General features: G+C 44.4%; 1 protein-coding gene and 1 non-coding gene across 6 annotated transcripts in view; both read left to right on the top strand.

Moving 5' to 3' along the window:
- The window catches only part of LOC126267309 (kalirin), a 2,010,890-nt gene that overhangs the window by 197,686 nt on the left and 1,790,952 nt on the right, over positions 1-22,252 (top strand). The window lies entirely within an intron of this gene.
- Trnaa-agc (transfer RNA alanine (anticodon AGC)) lies at positions 19,135-19,206 on the top strand. Its single transcript has one exon. It is a non-coding gene; the product is annotated as a tRNA-Ala (tRNA).

Raw genomic sequence — 22,252 nt, 5'->3', positions numbered from 1 at the left:
CGACTTGAATGTGGTTACTTAAATTAATAGTATTCTATTCGTTCTTATTTTTTGATGCTTCATAAGAAAATGATTAACGAAATGCGGCAATCTGAATGACTTAAACACAGTATTGGTTGCAGATTGTTAGTTCGTTAGCACAAACACAAGTTAAACCAAGTATTTGTTTTAGCGCCATATCTGTCACTTCCAACAACAAGAAAAAAGTAAGTAACAGATCTTGAAGTCACGGAAGGGAAGACACAATCGTCGCTCTAAACCGTACGGAAGTTTACGGATAAAAAATGGTTCAAATGGCTCTGAGCACTATGAGACTTAACTTCTGAGATCATCAGTCCCCTAGAACTTAGAACTACTTAAACCTAACTAACCTAAGGACATCACACACATCCATGCCCGAGGCAGTATTCGAACCTGCGACCGTAGCGGTCGCGCGGTTCCAGATTGTAGTGCCTAGAACCGCTCGGCCACTCCGGCGGCTACACGAAGAAAGCAGATAATAAGCGTCAGTGTATTGCTGTTTGTACTGTTGAGATAGCGATGTATGACTTTTGTATTTCTTTGTGTGCACTGGCAATGTAATACTATCGTAAGCAACTGGGCCCTCGTTATGGAAGGCAGAGTACTGAGTGTCGATCGTCGTCTTTCAGACGAGGATTCTTTTTTAATCGCCAGTGTATGAAAACTGTAATCAAACTGCACTTCTTGAAAATCGAACCGCGATCCTTGTGGAAGAAGCCTTCGGAATAAAATAAAACATTGTAAGCACAGAGGACTAAATATTAATCCAAAGAGCACATTGTTCGATTTCGACCGCTGTAGATGGTGTAGAACTCGAACCAGGATGTCATGTGAACACTCTTGCCCCCCCCCCCCCCCCAGCCCCTTTCCCCTTCACTACCTCCGCTGACATAAGTTATAGAAATGAAGTGGTGTGTACATGCCAGTCGGGTTGTGTGGGATCATGCGGTAAGATTAGTGGACTTGGGCACCTGACGGTTTAGCAGAAAGGAGCTACCATGTTTTGACGTGTCCGTTACCACACGGTGAACGAAGCTGCCCGATTTTTTGCTGTATCAATCCGGACTGTCCAGTGTTTCTACAAGAAATGGTGTACTACTCGCGGCCATGTAACCCTGTGTGAGAACGTTGGTAGTAAAAAGATCCTAATTGACAGGAACCGGAGAAGAGTGTCATGTTTTGTCAGCGACAGACAGTTTAAAAACCGACAGATATTGCTGCTGTGTGAGAGTGCAGGTCCACCTCACACAGTTTCCCAGCGGTCATTGTGAGAGGAACTTTATGCAGGGGCATTTCACGCCGAGTACCTCGTCCACAGTTGCACATACAGCTAGACGTCTTCAGTGACCAAACAACACAGGAGTTGGACAGTAGTTTGCTAGAGGCATGTTGTGTGGTCTGGCGAGTGACAGTACAGATTCTTCCCAAAGGTACAAAACTTAGAGTGCTTCTACGGTCCAAAGAGGTGTTTAACAGGCAGTGTGGAAGGACGTAGTTCGGGCCGGAAGTAGTTCTACGGTGTTTTGAGATGATATTCGTACCTCGACTTGGGCTTGCTCATTCAGGTCACCGTAAACATGAATCAGGATGTTTATTTTAACATTCTCGGTGGCTTATCCTTGTCCTTTGTTGTACAACTTAAAGTGAATATGCTCTGGACACTAAGGTCTTCCAAGATGACAACGGTCATGTTCTCAGGACTACACAGATACTTTATTGGTTTGACGGGACCCCAAGCACCATGTCGCACCGCTACTGTTTCGCTAAATCACCTGATCATACTTACTCACACACAAAATGTCTGTGTCTGTTGCAGCAGCGGATGAAATATAGCAGTCAACAGCCCCGCAGTTTGGTAGATGTGCGGCATGTATTCATCAATGAGTGGTCTCAGCTGGATATGAAATACTTGAAGGAACTTTTGGACACTCTTTCTCGCCCGAGTCGAGACCATTATCATGACTAAACGTGGAGTTACATTGCATTGGCGTGATGTATCCTATACTTGATTTATTTTCCGTCCTGTGTATTTATTACTTTCTCAGGAGGGGAGATGGTAGTTACGTAGGCGGCTAACCTTTACAACATAATAAAATAATGGGAGATAGAGGCCTCTTTAGTTGGAATAAGAGATATTTGGTGTCTCTTCCGTGAGTATTTATAGCCGTGATGTCAGTCGCGGCCTACAGCTGGACAATGCGAGCATGTCGATACAGATGGCGGCCAGCGTCATTCGACACCACAGCAGTCGCCACACGCATGTAGCATGGCACACGCGATATTGTCTGGAAAGGAGAAGGTAGCTACATTTGTATCTGCCTCTTGACGCATGTTTCTTTCCTGTCCTGTTTGTGAATACAGCACTGGAATATGATTGTCTTTAGCTTCCGCGGGTGTCCAAGTCTGTGTTGTAGTAACTATTATTGTTACATCGTAAGCTTTCAGAGATTTTTTTGAATCTTAACAGTGGCCTTCTTTTTAAGTTTCACCTTTAAAAATCGTTGAGTGTCTTCAAGCCACATAGTGATTGTAAATGGAATGACGGAGAATCCAACAGCCTAGACTGAACAGGCTCTTTACTCTGAACCCGATTTCATACCAAATATCTCAATCTCGTTCTTCAACAAAATGCAGTTTTGACAGTTCTGCCAGTAAAGATGGTCTGTGTTTCTCATTGTACAACACTGTATAGTGACCAGTGTAGTTTATTGTAGTGGAGAACTGGTACAATCGACTGTTGCCAGGCAAGTGGTTCAAATGGCTCTAATCACTATGGGCCTTAACATCTGAAGTCATCAGTCCCCCAGCCTTAGAACTACTTAAACCTAACTAACCTAAGGACATCACACACATCCATGCCTAAGGCAGGATTCGAACCCGCGACTGTTGCAGCAACGCAGTACCGGACTTAAGCGCCTAGAACCGCTCGGTCACAACGGCCTGCTGTTGTCAGACAGCTTAGGTGTAAAGACATGGGCAAATTATGGGCCCGCCCACATGCTACAAGGGTTGTTTAGAGTTCGCTACAGAGGTTTCGCTGGGAAGCCCTTACACATTCTCCATACAGTCCCTAGCTCTCCCATCCAATTTCACAATGTTTGGGTCCAGAGGAAAGACATTCGCGGCCGTCGGTTTGTTCTGGACGAAGAGGTGCACGCCTGGATACAATCGTTGTTCCGTAGGCAGCCGCAAACATTTTTCCATGAAAGCATTAACTGTCTCGTCTCACAGTGGGATAAATATATTAACAAATGTGATGAGTAGTTTCCAAATAATAAACAATTTAATTACCTTTTTTGCCTCTGTCTCCTTTTCAATTTGGCTGCCCCTTAAATTATAGCTCCAGTTACAGCAGTAAAGTACGTATCGTTGTACTAGAAGGGAATAAGCTTTAGGAATGGACTGTAAGTAAGCTATTTATTATTACTTACCTCTACTTACCGTTTTGCGTATACTAATTATTCTGCTGTTGCTTGTCCTGTCGCAAAATCGATATCTGTTTCATATCGGTACCATCGTAATTAGAATTGGAGATTTAGCAGATGATGAAGGAATACTGAAGATAAGTCAGGTAAAAGATGCGATACGCCTGTAGTGCAAATAACTGATAGTTCAGGTGTGCTTATGATATATGCGATAGCTATAGACAGTTGTGCTATGACTATATACTCGAAAATGTACCGAAAGAACGAAACGAAACGATACGGTTTCGCAACGTGGCTTTTATGGAAGTATCTTGTCCTTGATATGTAAGTTAATTCATAATAATCATTAATTTACTTACAGTTTCCCCCGTGACCTCTTTGGAAAACCATGCCTGTTAATGTCCACGATGAAATATAGAAGAAACATTAAAAAAGCGTTTCGAGCTCCTTTTCGAAACTCCTTTGATAATTAATAGTAAGGAAAGATTTTCAGTTCTCTTCCATCTTGCCTATCACGAACGTTAATAGAATCTGATCGTGTCTCACTTCCAAAGAGTCAACATGCAACGGATTTCAGCCAGCAAGGTATCACCAGCAGCACATGTAAAATGGCTGAAAATAATTTAAAGAAGACAGACTGTCTGAATGCTGCGGTAGCTTGGAAGAAACATTTAGCAACGGCTGATAAATTATTTCTTGCTGTGTACCGTAGAAACGACGCACAACACCATTTCTCTTGCAAACAAATCAGTGTGCTGTATCTGTCACTGTATACTTCTTGTTATTAATTTAAATATTGGGCAGCTTGCCGGACTGCTCGCCCGCGGTCTGCACTGCCCTCTTTAGTGAGTTTACCTCAGCATCGTCCGATTTTGCAGACATCGTTACTAGTTTCTCTTTGAGATTGTTTCTGCTACCGAGAACGGTGTCTCTGTTGCCTTCAGATAAATGCTTCGCAAACAGTCGGCGAGTGCTTGAGTCGGGAGGTCGTTGTTCGACTTGTTAGCTGCGCGCTTCGCATCTGAGGAGCACATTCCTCTGCAGGGACACACGGATACCAGCAGGTTGCATCGCAGAAGCACCGCCCCCTCCCATACCCCTTCTCCCTTTGATGTCTGAGAACAATGCACGCTGGGAGCCTGTTCCTCTGTTGTCCTTGGCGTTGCACGCGTATATTACCTCGTGAGGCACGGTACGCACTCAGATTGCACACAGGCAAAAACCGGGAACTAGCAGTGTTGATCATTTTGAGGTCTTTACTTTCTCAGACTTGTCTTGTACATTATTGTTATTTACAGTCACCTTCATCCAGATCAGTAGTATCACGTAACATACGGTTTCACAGGACAGCCTAGAGGGACCTTTGTTCTAACAAGCCATATCTTACTTTTGGTACGCCGACTCGGAACCAACCAAATAAACAAATCAAGATAAAAACGGAATGCGCCGTTGGGCTCACTGACATAGTTTTTATGAATGTAGGCAGAAAAATGCACTGAAATGAAAAGCACAAACTCGAATACTAGTAAAGTAAAGTTAAAATGAAACTTTATCCTTCCAAGTCGATTTTTCGAATATAGCCCTCTGCCCGAAATTCATTACGGTTTACCATTTTTGTTCTGTTGCAGTTATATTTCGAGTAGCTTACTGTTAACGTCGAAGGTGAAATAGGCCACATGCACGTGAGTATTTGCTTGAAAACATGCTGGTGTTCTTTAGTGATGAAACACGCTTACTCCGAAAGGGTGCGTGAATAAACGGAACATGCGGTACTGGTGTGCTGACAGTTCCTGACAAGCTCTTAGGCGTCCCGTTCATTCAGAACATGTAACTGTTTGGTGTGCATTGTCGAGAGTAGGGCTCATCGATCGTTACCATATTACAGAAAACTTGTGCGCAATAACAACAAATTCTCAGCAGGACTGAGAAATCCGTTTTGCCTTCTTGAACAGATTGGCTTTGAGAAGATGGCGCCACGGCACATAAAGCGCGAACTGCAATGCGTGTCTTGCGGGACAAATTCCTTTGGCACCTGATCTTGAGGGGATAACTTCCGTGTCCTTGAGCTCGGCCGATGTAGCCCCTTTGGACTTTCTTTCATTGGGATATCTAAAATATGGGAAGTAGATTAAGAAATGATACACTTAAAGTAAATGATGAGTTTTGCTATTTGGGAAGCAAAATAACTGCCACGTATGAAAGTGAAACATGACGTTAAACAGTTTCGACAGGAAGAGACGATAAACAGTTTAGACAAGAAGAGAATAGAAGGTTTTGAAATGTGGTGCTACAGAAGAATGCTGAAGATTAAATCGGTAGATCACGTAACTACTGAGGAGGTTCTGAATAGAATTGCGGAGAAAAGAAATTTGTGGTACAATCTGACTAGAAGAATGGATCGGTTGGGAGGACACATTGTGAGGCATCAAGGGATCACCAATTTAGTATTTGAAGGAAGCGTGGGGAGTAAAAACCGTAGAGGGAGACCAAGAGATGAATACAGTAAGCAGATTCAGAAGGATGTAGCTTGCAGCAGTTATTTGGAGATAAGAAGGCTTGCACAAAAGTAACAAAAACAACAACATCTAAAATATAGTTTTTACGCCGAGCGTACGAGGACTCCCGCACACTCTAAGGAGAAATTGGCGAAGCAGTAGCCGGATGCTCGAAAGAACCGACTGGAGCTTCAGAATTCGAGTAAATGAAGGTACTGACAACATGGATATTGCCGGATATCTCTTTGAAAAACGTGTAATTTTAGATTTCCAGTTATATGAGAGATAAAAAAAAGTGAAGCAGTCAAACTACTGTCAGAGGTGGTATGCTGTTGCCTTCCTCCGACCTCTGAACGGAATTAGCCAACCAGTTTTTTGGAGACCTAAAGCCCAACGTGGATTGCGAACCACTGTGCAACTTGCCATTTTTCGCATCAGCAAACATAGCCAGAGGTAAAAAAGCGAGTGACAGGCAAAGATCCTAGGATTAATTGGGAATCGAACCCGAGAGCTTCTGCCACTCGTGAGCCACCAAGTCCCACTACAGTTTTGTAGAAACACATAAAAAAGGAATTACAACGGTAAATACATTTTTTTCCCTACCTTTCACATTAACAAGTCTGGTTGCCACATCCCGTACTACCAAGTGCGTGAAGGGCAACTCATCCTTTTCCGGAGAGCTCAGCCCTCTGGCGGAGGCCATGTTTGGACAAAAGAACTGCAGAGCTGCGAGAAAAACAACGCTCTTGTTTCACGGACCGCGGAGCTGGCGCAGTTCTTGGGGCTGCCGTTTCTTCCCGCAAACGGGCCAAGTTGGGACGCGGTGCGATGTAAGTCGCGTGTTGTGCGCACAGTGTTCCGCCCCCGGGCGCAGTTTGTGCTGATGTTAATGGGGACAAATTCCCCTGGTGAAGAGGCGCGCTCACAGCCGGCCTCATCTGCGTCCGGCCTCGCCGCACCACGCCGCGCTGGACCGCCCGGCCGCTCGGCATTACCCTGGGCTACAGTTCAAACGGCTCTGAGCACTATGGGACTTAACTGCTGTGGTCATCAGTCCCCTAGAACTTAGAACTAATTAAACCTAACTAACCTAAGGACATCACACACATCCATGCCCGAGGCAGGATTCGAACCTGCGACCGTAGCAGTCGCGCGGTTCCGGACTGAGCGCCTAGAACCGCTAGACCACCGCGGCCGGCTGGGCTACAGTCTTCACTGCTCTTGCCACGATAGCACAAGGTTCGTCCGCTGGGCTAGGCTGATTGTAGTGCCTAGAAAAAAGGTGCAACCTGCAGTTTGTGAAACTTAATGCCCGAAAGTCAGACAGCAGAACAGCGCAAGAAATAAAAAAATATGACAATGTACCGTATCATTAAGCAGAGTCCATAAGGCCATGATTTGTGGAAAATAACATTCTTGAAATGGGCTGTCCTGCCCATAGTCCCAACCGAATACAACACCTTTGGGATGAGTTACCTCGTCGACTTCGCATCCAACAATCACAACCTTCTCTGGTTTTATGATATGCATTCGCATTTGAGAACATGGACAGCCCTCAGCTGTATAGAAGGATGACGACAATGAAAATTTGTTCCGGGCTGGGACTCGAACCCGGATTTCCCGCGTATAGCCATCGGTCGCCTTAGCATTTGGCTACCCCAGCACGCTCCACGGCCAGGCCCAAACTTCCGTATGTTGTCAGACATGTATCTACATTCTGCATTCGTACATTCATTATATATAATCCTGTGCGGGGAGACATTTTGAATGAAAGTCGCTTACCCGGTGTCAGTGGATAAATACGATACTGCAGTGCCTGTGTTTTTCAGAAGTCGCTATGCATGCATGCAAGCGATATATATTTATCCGCCGATATCCCATCTCATCCTTCCAGCCTACTGTCTTCGTAGCTGTCAATCCCAAAGTAGTTTTTAAGAGTGTGAATGCCGCAGAAAATGTGCCGACGATGGCGATCCGTGTGTCTAAGGATTGGTGCCATTCGAGAGGAGTACGCTATGCTCGAATATGGAACTGACTGCGTTCGTTCCATTTGATTGCACTCGTTGTTCACAATACGAAAAACTCCCAACTACTACCCTCTCACGTACCGAGCGTACTATTAATATTTGATTGATTACGAGGCATGAGCCTGATAGGACACACATCAGCCCTTTTAATCCAAAAGTAAATGAGAGAAGTTGAAAGTAAAATGATATCGCGGTAACATTGTCGTTAGATTAGGAGCATTAATCTAGTCGAAAATGGAAGTCGGTATCGGTCGTGGACTCCGTTAATTAAGCATCAGTTCTCCTGAAATATTTTAAGAAGCAACGAAAAATGGAAATCAAGACTTCCTAATTGAGCATACATTAAACTTTGAATTACTACACGGCAGGGCATGTACTTCACAGTTCTTTGTTCTAGTTTCGATTTTGGACTCCTGTTATGACTGAACACACGTTTATACACCAACATCACCGATTTAGTTATCGGGCTGCGTAGTCTTTCATATTAAGTCTGTTGAGAATTTGCTCCACATAGCGTGCGGGGACTATTCAGAAATAATCTTAATAGCGTCTTCCATTAACTCCGATACCTAAACGGTTTGTGGCTTCACAGAGATCTTTCAGAATTGATTTTATCCTGATCTCTTATTGAAAATTAGACTTGTCGTAAACGACACTCGATTTTTTTATAGTCTCATTATACCGTCTGGTTTCAGTTTCCAGCAGTGGTCTCCATGCTTCAAGCCATATACTGCCTTTTCCAGTCTTCTAATAGCTGTATTTTTAACTGTTCTAGTATGCAGATATACACTGAGGTGACACAAGTCATGGGATAGTGATGTTCACATATACAGATGGCGGTAGTATCGCGTACACAAGGTATCAAAGGGCTGTGCATCGGCGGAGTTGTCAGAACTCAGGTGAATCATGTGAATCGGTTTCCGACGTCATTATGGCCGCACGACGGGGTTTAACAGACTTTCAACGCGGAATCGTAGTTGGAGCTAGACGCAAGAGACATTCCATTCCGGGAATAATTAAGGAATTCAATTTTCCGATATCCACAGTGTCAAGAGTGTGCCGAGAATACCACATGTCAGGCATTGCCTCTCAACACAGACTACGCAGTGGACGACGGCCCTCACGTAACGACCGAGAGCAGCGGCGTTTGCATAGAGTTGTCAGTGCTAAACAGACAAGCAACACTGTGTGAAATAACCGCAGAAATCAATGTGGGACGTATGATGAACATATCCGTTGGGGTCAATGTGGCGAAATTCGGCGTTGGTGGTCTATGGCAGCAGACGACCGATGCGAGTGTCTTTGCTAAACAGCGCGACACAGCCTGCAGCTTCTCTTCTGGGCCCATGACCATATCTGTTGGACTCTAGTCGACTAGAAAAGCGTGTCCTGGTCAGATGAGTATCGATATCAGTTGGTAAGAGCTGATGGTAGGGTTCGAGTGTGGCGGCCCAGACCCCACGAAGCTATGAACCCAAGTTATTGACAAGGTACTGCGCACGCTGGCGGTGCGTCCATAATGGTGTGGACTGTGTTTACATGGAATGTACTGGGTCCTCTGCTCCAACTGAACCGATATCTGACTGGAAATATTTATGTTGGGCTACTTGGAGACCATTTGCGTTCATTCATGGACTTCACGGTCCCAGACAACGATGGAATTTTTATGGTTTAGAATGCGGCATGTGACCGGGTCACAATTGTTCGCGGTTGATTTGAGGAACTTTCTGGACAAGTCGAGCGAATAATTTGTCTACCCAGACCGCCCGACATAAATCCCATCGAACATTTATGAGACGTAACCGAGAAGTTAGTTCGTGCACAAAATCCTATACTGGCAACACTTCCGCAGGTATGGACGACTATAGAGGCAGCATGGCTTGGTATTTTTGTAGAGGGACTTTCAACTTGTTGCTGCACTATGCTGGGAAAAGGAGGTCAGAGTCGGTATTAGGAGGTCGGCTCAGTATACTTTAGGCACTTACACGCATATCTCATCATGTAATTTATCTTGTTCAAAAGCCTTGGCAACATCTAAGTGTTCGATGTTAAGATCATGTTTAATTGCCATAGAAAGGAGAAACCTTAAGGGGACATTTCGTAAGCTGTCTGGATTGGGATTTGGACACGGCTCCTCGCGAAACCAAGTCCCGTTCCTTAAGGATCGCTTCAGGTCGCTCGATCCTGTCCGAGAGAAGAGCTGGTCATTCAGCAAGTTTCAGTAAACGCGCAGTGCCATTCAGCTTTCTAACTGAGCACGAGAAGTTTACTGTTTGTTAATCGCGTTTTTGTTTGTAGCTGACTGGAAGCATGTGTCCTGCAAGTTGTTTAGCGCCATGTGTGTTCACTGCTGAATGAGCAGATGGCGCAAAGCCACCAGGTGTTGGGACTGTTCGTGATCCGTGTGATGTTTACGCGTTCCTTCATTTCCGCGCCGGCCCACGCTCGCTGTGTAACGAAACGCGCAGCACGTTTTTGCAGTGCGGGAACCTGTTGCTTGTGGGTCACGCGTTATTCTTCATGAGCGCCAGAGGCGGCCAGCGTCTCCGAAATATAGCCTCACGCAGCCACATTGCTCCTCTCCTTGTGTTCTCTCGTAATGATGTATGTCCGTGAATATTCACGGTAATTCTGACAGACGACCGTGCCAGTAACGCGGTAACGCAACGTGTCTGAAGAAATAAACTTGACGCTATTGAGGGTTTAACATCTTAATCTTTCACAAGATTTGACGCACTCATGCTATTTACATTCGTGTATCATCTTAAAACGTGAATTAAAAGAGATGTTTCCTCCGATTTGCGATAGTATTTATGAGATCGACTGTCTTCTGCGCTGGGTATATGATCTGTTTTTACTCGTTCTTTTTTTCGATTGACAATTTCGTGTTCTTCGATTAGCAAGGTATTCTACAGGTCAAAGCAAGTCTTCCACTTAACGCATCAGGACGGCGTCTAAAAAGAAACTGAGATATCCGACCCATCTGTGTTGCACGGAACAACGTACTGTGACCACTGCCTAATATGCAGTGGTTTCCTCGGATAAGGAAAATGCTATCGCGTCGTCAGCTAGTTTATCTGCAAGTCTTTTATCCGCATCTGCACATATTAAAATTTTGTAAACCATTTGAACTCGTTCAGAACGCTGGGGATCTGATGGTAGAATTGACCTGGGCATAATCTACTAAAATCGGATCGGACATTCCATTGATTAAAAACGTAAAGAGCAAAAACTGTCACATTTTAATACTTCATAGCCTGTCATATGTTGGACGTGTTCCGTAAGTTACAACTTTCTGACGCAATTCATGAAATTTTGCTTCGAAACGTTTTCGGAACTTTGGGAACTCAAATGAAGTTGTGTTTCAACTTACCAGAACAGAAAGTATTCATTTAAGGAGTCGGTAGTGTTAAAGATGTCTGAACATTTTTCAGGTGAGTTTCAAAATAATTCGCGGTGCCAGTCTATACTTCAGTTGTGTGTAGACAGTATACGTGATTCAAAGTATGTATACCGGAAGCGTTAGTATTCTTTCAGCCGAAAATATAACCTTTTTTTGCCTGCTCAGTCAGTATACGGGCTTCTTGAAACGCTCTTCACACGTCTGTTTTAGAGGTAGTATCGGATCGTACGTTGTACGCAAAGGATCCTCCAAGAAGATCTAACAGTTGCTCTTGAAACCAGGCATTTCTTCATAAACGTCGTAAAAAACGGCTCCCACTATGTTTTGCTACTGCAGACTGTAAAGGAGTGACTACATTTCTTACATGCAACTTTCGCGTCTTGGAAACAATATAGGCATAAACCACAATACAATTCATTCTTTTAAAAAAAGTTACCATTTGAATCCATAAATACTTTACCAGCTACTATAGGTTACTGGTGGAGATAACGCTGTTAGTCATTAGTATTGTTTGAAAATGGCAAGCTCGATATCTGTACACTCTAATTCAGCGACAGCAAGGATCCGGGCACAATTTCGAAGAAAAATCGTGAAGTCCAAGAGTGATTTTTTTGTCTGAACAAATCAAATTGTAAATAGTATTGTCTCCGTAGAGAGAAACTGAATCGTATCGGATAGTTTTGGTTTGTCTTTTTTTAAATTGTAACCACAATGCCTAAATTAATATCAGTTTTCTGTATCAGCGGCTGTGAAACTGCACTGGCATTACTATTTTCCTTCCAGTTCTGAAGGGTCGTCAAATTTTTAGCATTGGTACATAGTTGCGTAAGGAAAATAGGCTCATCCTTGTTTCTTCTTAAGATGAGTGCTTGAGTAGTTCCATTGGAAAGACCAAGTCCTATCTCCTACATACTTGCCAAATAGCAGCTTGTGTTCCATCTTTAGTGACCAAGGAAGGTCAACACTAAACTTACTACGTTCATTACTTCTTTTCTTTCATAATATTCGAATTTTTTTCTCTATACGAAAGTCAGTGAAGGATAACATTAGAAACGTTGGAATGTTCAGCAAGAGAAATCTTTCAGTAGAGTACATGAGAAAATGCGTCACGGCAGTAAAATTAAGCAATAAATACAGAGGAAAAATATTAGCATCTCAGGGGACGACAAAAGTAATGATCAGTTTTTGAGGTGTCATTTTTAGAATACGATCTATCTTGTGCTGGATCTTGTGCATGCTTCCCACAGCTCTGCTAATACTAATTTAAACTCAAGTGCGGAAAATTTAATAAATTACTGCACCTAGAAATAATCCGTAAAATATTTGTGTTAATAATAACGCAGTTGCATGTTACGATGCTTTCCCGTCTCCGGCCATCCTGATTTAGGTTTTCCGTGATTTCCCTAAATCGCTTCAGGCAAATGCCGGGATGGTTCCTTTGAAAGGGCACGGCCGATTTCCTTCCCCATCCTTCCCTCCCCCGAGCTTGCGCTCCGTCTCTAATGACGACGTTGTCGACGGGACGTTAAACACTAATCTCCTCCGTTACGATGCTTATTCAAATTTATCGTCCTAATGTATCTGGTGCTAGTTGCTCTAGTGGGCCATAATGCGCATGCAGTTGCATTGTCTCTCTAGTGAAGAGACTGTTTTTACCGTGAAAGCCTCCTTTGTTCTATTTCACCGAGATGTTCATTAACGGCCCTTACTTTGTGCGTCGGTGATGGCTTTTACTGATTTTTACATGAATTCAAGTAATTTACTAGCAGTAAGGGCGATCCTCTTTATTTTTAATTTCTCCCTCTTCTTTCTTGGCACCTACTTCTTATGTCCGCGTTCTCTTTTCGACGTCACTGGTTATTGTTACATTACCCAACTTCTGTAACGTTTCCCCAGTAACACAGAAGCTAGATTTTCAGTACATAAAGCAAAACAGCACTAGCGAACGTTGAAAAGTGTATCGAATACCATTCTGGTCACACATCTCATTCCTCTCTGTTAATGGAAGTCTGTAGAACTTATGGAAAAGGAATGTTGTCTGTAGTCATGTTTTCTGTAGTAGTAGCTACCGAGGGCTGTCCCGCATTTCACTGTTGCCATGCTAGCTGATTCTTTATAGTTAACCCTACATTCCACACTTCTTGTAAATGACCATTAATAATTACCATCATGTGCAGAATCGATCCAGGAAAACAGAAAAATTTTTAGTAAATATTTCACTTACATTTTTTCAAAACACATTTTTTTAAATGTTACTTATCTGCAAAACTGCGTGTACATGATCACATTTATCAATACCCATTTAGAGCTGCACCAATTCAAGTACGCAAAGCAGTCAGCGATGTCAAACTGACTGACCGCAGAGATAATCCAGTTCCAACTCTGCTTAGTATATGTGCAAAGCCTACAATGAATTGGTAATTGCTTTTGAACAGAAATTTCCGTTATTTGTCCTCAGGTCGGTGTTCTCTATTCATCATCTTGTACATGTAGCTGCAACATGTTAAATTTGTGTATGAACGACAATTAACGGAAGCTAATGTGCCAGACAGTGCGATAGAAACAGCCCCGTGATGCCAATTGAGGAGCTATCTGACCGGGTAGTAACGGCATCAGCTCTGCTATAACCCGTCAACGGTCTGAAGTGTGGTGTGCTGACCTTGCACCCCTCCATACCGCATCCAGATTATGCCATTTGCGGATGGATGACACGGCAGTTGGTCAGGCACGATTGGCGCGTTTGTGACCAGAAAGGCGGTCCTTTGTTACCACTGTTGTTTCCTACTCCCAATAACTGACTCTGAGTATATTTTCCTCTGCACCGTTGCTACGCCAGTCCTTCAGTTCCGATGGCGAATGATTTACGTGAAAGAAGAATACTGGCATGGCAGTAGCATTCGTAAGCGAACATGACAGAATAGTTTGCATTACTACAACTGATATTTCTGCCAAACAAGTGATACATGCAACATTCTTACATGATTTTGAAAAAAAAAAAATAAAGATGTACCGCAAAGAAATTACGCGAATGAGACGGAAATCGGTAGATGTGGTGGACACGTGGAGACAAACAATTGGTTACAAAATTCAGAAAAATTGGCAAATTTATTCATGAAAAAGAGCTTCACAAACTGAGCAAGTCAACAACGCATTGGTCCACCTCTGGCCCTTATGCAAGCAGTTAATAGGATTAGCGTTAATTGTCATATGTGTTAGATGTCCTCCTGAGGGATATCGTGCCACATCCTGTCCAATTGGGACGTTAGATCGTCAGAATCCCGAGATAGGTGGAGGACCCAGCCCAATTGGAGAGAGATCCGGCGACCTTGCTGTCCAAAGTAAGGTTTGGAAAGCACGAAGACAAGCAATAGGAACTCCCGACGTGTGCATGCGGGCATTATCTTGCTGAAATGTAAGCCCAGCATGGCTGCCACGAAGGACAACAAAACGGGGCCTAGGATATCCTCGACGTACGTCTCTGCTGTGAGGGTGCCGCGGATCACAACCAGAGGGGTTACGATCTGAAATGCCGCTTCTCTTCATAGCGGGACTCCTGTGGTTGTCATCCGCGGCACTCTTACAGCACAGTGGCACGTCGAAGATATTGTACGCCCCGTCCTGTTGCCCTTCGTGGCAAGCCATCCTCAGTTAACATTTCAGCAAGATAGTGAGTTTCTACTGCTTGTTTTCGTACTTGCCAAATTCTGCTTTGACCAGCAAACTCGCCGAATCTCTCCCCAACTGAGATCGTTTGGAGTATTATGGGCAGGGCGTTCCAACCAGCTCTTTTGTCACGATATCCCTCAGAAGAACAACCAACAACTTCATCAATCAATGACAAGTCCAGTACTGCTTTCATAAGGGCCAGGGTTGGACCAAACAGTTATTGACTTGCTCAGTTTGTGAAGCTTTGTCTTTCGAATAAGTCGTCCAGTTTTCTTGGAATTGTAATCTTTTGTTTGTCCGAACGCTTATAAGCGCAGATATTTTCTGTCGGTGATTAAGGACGGTGTACCTGAAAACATTACATGAGTATTTACGTCATTTTCAGACTAATAAATGTAACTATTAGGAATAGTATTTCTTAGGTTGGTAGGTACCTCCAGTTACATGTCGCGAGGGCAAGTCATTAATGCTTATTTTTCCTCTGGGTATCAGGTCATGTGTTAAAGTGTGTACGCGAAGCTGTTAGTCTATACTGACAGACGTAGCCCACATAGTGGTGCAGTACGACCATGCGGTAACTTCTTGTTGTAAAGTTCGTGACGTGTTTGTGGTAAGTGTTTGGTTCAGAGGAGGAACAACGAACAAATTAATGTGCGTACATATTAAGGTGCCACATATAAAAATATCTGCACCTACACCCTTTGTATTTTGTTTGGTCGTTAGTTTTGAAGGAATCCGCACCTGAGGGAGTAAGCTCGTAATTTCAAAAGCGCTATGTCTGTGCAACGAACCTGCCAGCTGTAATTCACTGTTCAATTCTCTGTATTTATTTATTTTTCATTCCTACGTAATTCGAACAACAGACTTATTATGACAGTACAGTTATCAATATTTAATAATTCATTTATTATTTTTGTAATCTATATCCTCAAAAGGGAGTAAACGTTTTCGTAAGGAGGCAAGAAATAATAAAAGGATACACAAGAACTTTCAGTCATTTCAGTAATCCATTTTATTCATATTACTGTACCTACATTTGTAACAGCTGTACTGCGTAATCTTTGGAGTACTGCACGAGTCAGGATGAACTGATCAGACAGATGGAAAACTATAATTATTGCTACATACAATACTTGTAATAAACGCCTAATTTTTGCATTAGCGTTGTTTTTGGAATGTGACTATTGCAGAACAAACTTGGTTTACATTAATAAACGGTTTTTCGTAGCGTACCACCCATATCTGTTGTTAAAATTGCATGGGAAAGGAGAAAAAAGAAAGTGCTGTCTCAGGCTTACGAAACTAAAAGCTTATTGTTCGGATGCGGAATCCTTGTTTAGTAGCAACCATATGAAGTGTATAAGCACGCCTAAAATTTTCAAACTCGATTTTCTCGGTGATTGAGAGTTGTGTCTCCCTCTTTATATACACTGACAAAAAAAAATTGCAACGCCAAGAAGGAGTTGCGCGACCTAAACGAAAGTTGGTAGGCGTGTTTCTACATCTGAACGGTGATGTGTGTTCCGATTTCATGCCAGTCGTTGAAGAGTGGCGCTAACAGCGTCTGTATGATGATGCCAGTCAGGTTTGCTTTAAAGACACACTATAGCGGTCGTGAGATTCAGTTGCCTTTGAGATTGGACGTCAGGAGTTGATGTTAGTCAACAATGCCTTTAAGGTGACAAAAACGCCATTTTCAGCACCTCACTGAGTTTGATCAAGGCCGTGCAAATGGGGCCACGAGAAGCTGGATGTTCCTTCTGCGATATTGCAAAAAGACTTGGCAGGAATGAAGCCATTGTACACGATTGCTGGCAGCGGTGTTCACGAGAATGTACGGTCGCAAGAAGACCGGGCTCCGGATGGCTACTTGGCGCTACCGAGCGGGAAGACCGTCGTGGCCGGCGTATGGCTCAGGCGCATATTAATCCATCTACAGTAGCAATTTGGGCAGCACTTGGCACCACAGTGACACAACGAACTGTTACAAATCGGTTACTTCAAGGACAGCTCCAAGTCCCATGCCCTGTAGTGTGCATTGCACTGAACCAAAACCACCGCCATTTGCGACCTAAGTGGTTTCATTGGAGGGCAGGGTCGAGGTCTGTTGTTTTTTTCTGATGAAAGCTCGTTCTGCCTCGGCACCAGTGTTGGCCGTGTGTTGGTTGGGAGGAGGCAAGTTGAGGGCCTGCAGCCAACTTGTCTGCGTGCTACACGCATTGGACTTCCACCTGGAGTTAAAGTTGGGGTGCGATTTCGTATGACAGTAACAACACTCTCGTGGCTATCCCCTACACGTGACTGCAAATTTCTACGTTAGTCTGGTGATTCGATCTATTGTTCAACCAGTCATGAACAGCATTCCATGGGTTGTTTTCCAGCAGAATAACGCTCGCCCACATAGTGCTGTGCTGCGTTGGCCTACTCCATCACCAGATCGGTCTCCCATCGACATTCAGTAGGACACAGCCCCATGGCTTCCTTCTCAGACGAGAGAGTTCAAGCTGGTTTACCGACAGCTCTGCCCTCAAATTTAGATGAGAATTAGTTGAATGTGGCACGTGTTTTATGATTTCGTTTTTTTTGTGTCCTCTTCTACCTAGGCTCTTAGGTTTGCCTTTTAGTATGTTAGAGACGACTAGCTTATCCAGTTACTATTTTTATGATCCGCTAATCTTCTTTTCTGGATTTGCCTCTTCGTGGCCGTCCAAATTAGATACCATTGTTTGTAATGGTCTGCGTTGACTCGCTTGTTCCATTGTACCGTTCATAGGAGTCATGTGTGTTCATGTAAAAAAGAGTACAAGAGAGCATATGTGCTCTTATGTTGTATTTTAGGCTATCCCCATTCGCCTCACAGAGTCACCGTACGGGCGCTGATCATCGCGATCTCGAGCGCCCTTCAGATGCAGCAACAGCAACAAAAAACAGTCCCATCGAGCACATGTGGGACATGATCGAACGACATCTCCAACGTCATCCACAGGCAGCATTAATCGCCCATGTTTTGACAGACCAAGTGCAACAGGCAGGGAACTCCATCCCACAAACTGACATTCGGTGCCTGTACAACACAATGCATGCACGTTTGCATGCCGGGATTCATCTCGCTGGCGGTTACGCCGATTGTTAATGTACCAGCATTTCACATTTGCAATAGCTTATCTCGCGCTTAACCTGTGGTCTTGCAATTTTAATAACCTAAATATTTTACCGAGTCAAATGTATTGCCGAAATTTTACTACTCTACATTGAGTATTTTTTGCTGCTACGATATTTTTTTTTCGTTAATGTATGTTGAGGTCCTACTCGTGTCGTACACACCCTGCGAATATGAAGCAGATCGGTGACGGGAAGTTCATAATGTCCCCGTGTGATATCCTTTAACTACAACTTTTCTTACGCGGTGTTATATTCTGCCATTCTGTCACATAGACTGAACTTATTAAGATGTTTCAGTACAACAGGATAGCACATACAAACCATTTCACTGGCTTGACTTCGTCAACAGTGGAGGATTGCGTGACCGCCTGACACAGAGTTCACACTAAGAAGATATTCGGTGCACTGACTGACGGGAGTTGATGTTTCGATAGAAGTCCGATATCCAGCAACCATAGCTTTCAATATGATACGCAAAGAGTGCCTTTACTTGACATCTCAATAAATTTAAATCATTCCATACTCAGTCACATATTACAGCATTACTGTAATCGTTAACTCGGTATGTTACGTTTGCTTTCGTTCACGACGGCCTTATCAACGCGCTGATTCTGAGCAAGAGATCTCGCGTCTGCTCACGCTCGTAAGGAGTGAGGGAAATAACGCGCACATCACGTGGTCGCGACAACACAGAAGAAACACCATCTTTGAAATAGCTGTGAATCAGTTGTGAGAGAGATGCCATCTAATAGCAGTAATGGCGAGTCGAGTGAGCTTTGCGCAACTCCACGGACTACTGTAGCACTCCTCTTTTCTCATTCCAAATTCTCATTCACAGCCCACTGGTATTCTCCCCAAACGCGAAACGGTGGGATGCGGCATGAATGAGAATTTGGACTCAGGATATTAGTCTGTGCAGTTTGCAAAGTTATTGTGCCAGGGTGGCGAAATGGTTAGCGCATCTGCCTAGCAAGCAGAACACCTGGGTTCGAATCCCACCCCTGGTAGAAATTTTGATTTGCTGCTTCAGTCTGCATTCATAGATGTTTGAGAGTTCAAAAGGTCTCTGGAACCATATAATTTCATTTCATGACAGCACCTATGCTTGAGTTTCATGCAGGATCCCCGTTTCGTTCGATGATGAGGTGCTATTCCAGCACAGTTTGAGAGTCTGTGCAATGTTGTTCGAGTATAGGGGGAATATAGGGGGAATACCAGTTGGCTGAAGCATTTATGGGAGTTAGGATTGAGCAGGGAGGCGTGCTAGGGTAATCCAAACAATTGTGCAAAGCCACTGTGCTAGGGTGGCGTCGTTGTTAACCCTTCTGCCTAGTGAGCGGGAGACCTAGGTTCGAGTCGCAGTCTTGGCACAAATTTTCATTTGTCTCTTCGACCTCTGATGTGATAGGTATATAAAGACGTCTAGATTTCTCCAAGGATTTCCCTCAGGATAGATATCCTCGATTATACGTCTCCACATGACTCGCCACCTTTATTCCATGTGTCGACGGAAGGGCTACAGTGCTCGCAGGCCTACACTCACCGTCTACTCGCGCCGCACGTTTTCTGTGAAGTCCTGGTTTACGAGGGCGAAGACACACTGAATCCATAGTCACCTGCTAGCTATAGCTGGCTCTGCCGTTGAAGCTGTCGCTACTGACCGAAGCCGTTCGATGTCTATCCACACAGCTACTCCAGTTAGCCACCAGCGCGAGAGACTTTGTAGTGGCTCGAAAAACGACCAGTGTGCTCTTTAATGTTGGTAACTATCTTTTTCCCCGGTGAGTGTGTTTAAATGATATCGCCTTGCTATAACGACGTGGAGGCTTCCCAGAGGGCGGAGTGGGTCCTCTTCTCCCGGATCGGGCGCAGCCGTATTGATGGAGAGGCGCGCGCGGGTCCCGCGGGGATCGATGCGCGGTCCCCTGTGCATTGTTGCCGCCGGCGCGGCGCGTGTTTGCCCACTGGGTCACCAGCCGTGTTGCAGTCCCCACTCCCAACCCGCGCATGTACAGCTGGGAGTGTAACGCGTGCCGTTTTACTTTTCATGTGTCTGTAAGTGTTTGCAGCATGTCCAAACACGATTCTGAAGCAGTGGATAATACAAATAAATAAAGTAGTTTTCTGCGGCAGTCACTTATTTACAAGGGGCGTTCAGTAAGTAATTTTTTTCAGAAAGTACGTTGGTTTTGTTCACGATTCCAATACACTATATTACTCCGCACTCTTTTGGTTACAAAACCCTATTTTTCAACATAATCTCCGTTTAATGCGACTGCTTTACGCCACCCTCATGGGAGGACCTGTATAACCGGCATTATACCACCACGGTCGAGGTTGGAGCAATGTCGTACTGCATCGTAAGCTCCCCATCATCCACGTATTGCTTCCCGTGGAGTGCATTCTTCATTGGGCCGAACAGATGGAAATCGGAAGGTGCGAGATCCGGCCTGAAGGGTGGATGGGGAAGAACAGCCCAATAAAGTTTTATGAGCTGATCTCGGATGCGTAGACTTTTGTGAGACCTTGCGTTATCAAGGAGAATAAATAGTTCGTTTGCATCCGTCGAGAACCTCAAGTGAGTGTGTCCGCACGTTCCAACATTGCAGGAATAACAGCTGTGTGCGGCCGACCGGCACACGGGAGATCGCAAATGATTGTGCGATTTTGCTGTGATTACGGACGCCTCGCCCAACGACTCGCCGCGCATTTGTTCACTGCCAGGTCTCTGCAGATATTCTGCAAGCGCATATGAATATCTTCGTTGATCTGGTTTTCCATAAAAACAAAGTGAATGACAGCCGTCACCTCTCGTGAAACTATAGAGCTGAAGCGCGAATACGAGGTCTGTCTAAAAATTATCCGACATTTGATAAATAGAGACGATAGCGCGGCGCCACTTACACAGTAAAGGAAGAAAACTTTATGCGCTTGCGTGAATTTTGTCCCCATCTTCTAGCGCGTCAGTGGGTGCCTGTCAGTAGCTGAGTGAGGTGCTACACAACGTGTTCGTCGGATTACCGATTCTCTCAACATGACTGAACGTGTTGAGCAAAAATACTGCATTAAATTTTATCAAAAGCTTGGTGATTGTCAAAGTGCAACAATTTGTAAGATTCAACAGGTGTTTGGATAAGATGCGATGGGTGTAATACAAATTAAGGAGTGGTTCAATCAGTTCAAAAATGGCCGCACATTAGCGGAGAGTGACCAGCGTTCTAGTAGGACCCAGACTGCTTGGAATGCAGCTGTTGTTGAAAGGGTGCAAAATTTGGTGATGGCAGATCGTCGTTTGACCGCGCGGGAGATTGCCTAAAAGGTTGAAGTGAGTAAAGATTCTGCGCATGCAATTTTTCGTGATAATTTGAACATGCAAAGAGTGGCTGCAAAATTCGTGCCCAAGTTGTTGTCGCCGGAACAAAAAGACCTCCGTTTTGACGTTGCACAGCACTTTCTGGACACCACCAACCCTGATCTTCGGTCTCTGAAGACCCTGATATCTGGAGATGAGTCATGGGTGCGCGGGTATGACCCAGAAACAAAGACAGTCGTCGCGATGGAAGCATCCCGAGTCTCCAAGACCGAAGAAAGTGCGGCAGGTGCGACGCAAAATCAGGGTGATGCTGAATGTTTTTTTTTTTATGTCCGTGGAATTGTGTATCACGAATACACACCAGAAGGACAAACTGACAAAGGAGTACTATCTAGATGTTATCCGGCGACTCCGTGATGCAGTTCAGCGCAAAAGACCAAACATGTGGACGGCGAAAGACTGGCAACTGCATCACGACAACGCCCTCGCACATTCATACCACTTGATCCACAATTTCTTGGCCAAACATGGAATTTCAACCGTTCGCCAATCTCCCTACTCTCCAGAAATGGCTCCTTGCGAGTTCTGGTTGATTCCAAAATTGAAGACACCACTGAAAGGATCCCCTTTTGAGAGTAGAGAAGAGATAATGTGGAACACGACGACGGAGCTGAACACCATTACAAAAGACTTCCAGGGGTGTTACCAGCAGTGGAAGGCTCGGTGGGCTAAGTGTGTAC

This window comes from Schistocerca gregaria, chromosome 4, assembly GCF_023897955.1.
Source record: "Schistocerca gregaria isolate iqSchGreg1 chromosome 4, iqSchGreg1.2, whole genome shotgun sequence".
Taxonomy (NCBI): domain Eukaryota; kingdom Metazoa; phylum Arthropoda; class Insecta; order Orthoptera; family Acrididae; genus Schistocerca; species Schistocerca gregaria.
The sequence above is the reverse complement of the archived record's forward strand: the minus strand, read 5'-3'. Positions and strand labels throughout refer to the sequence as shown.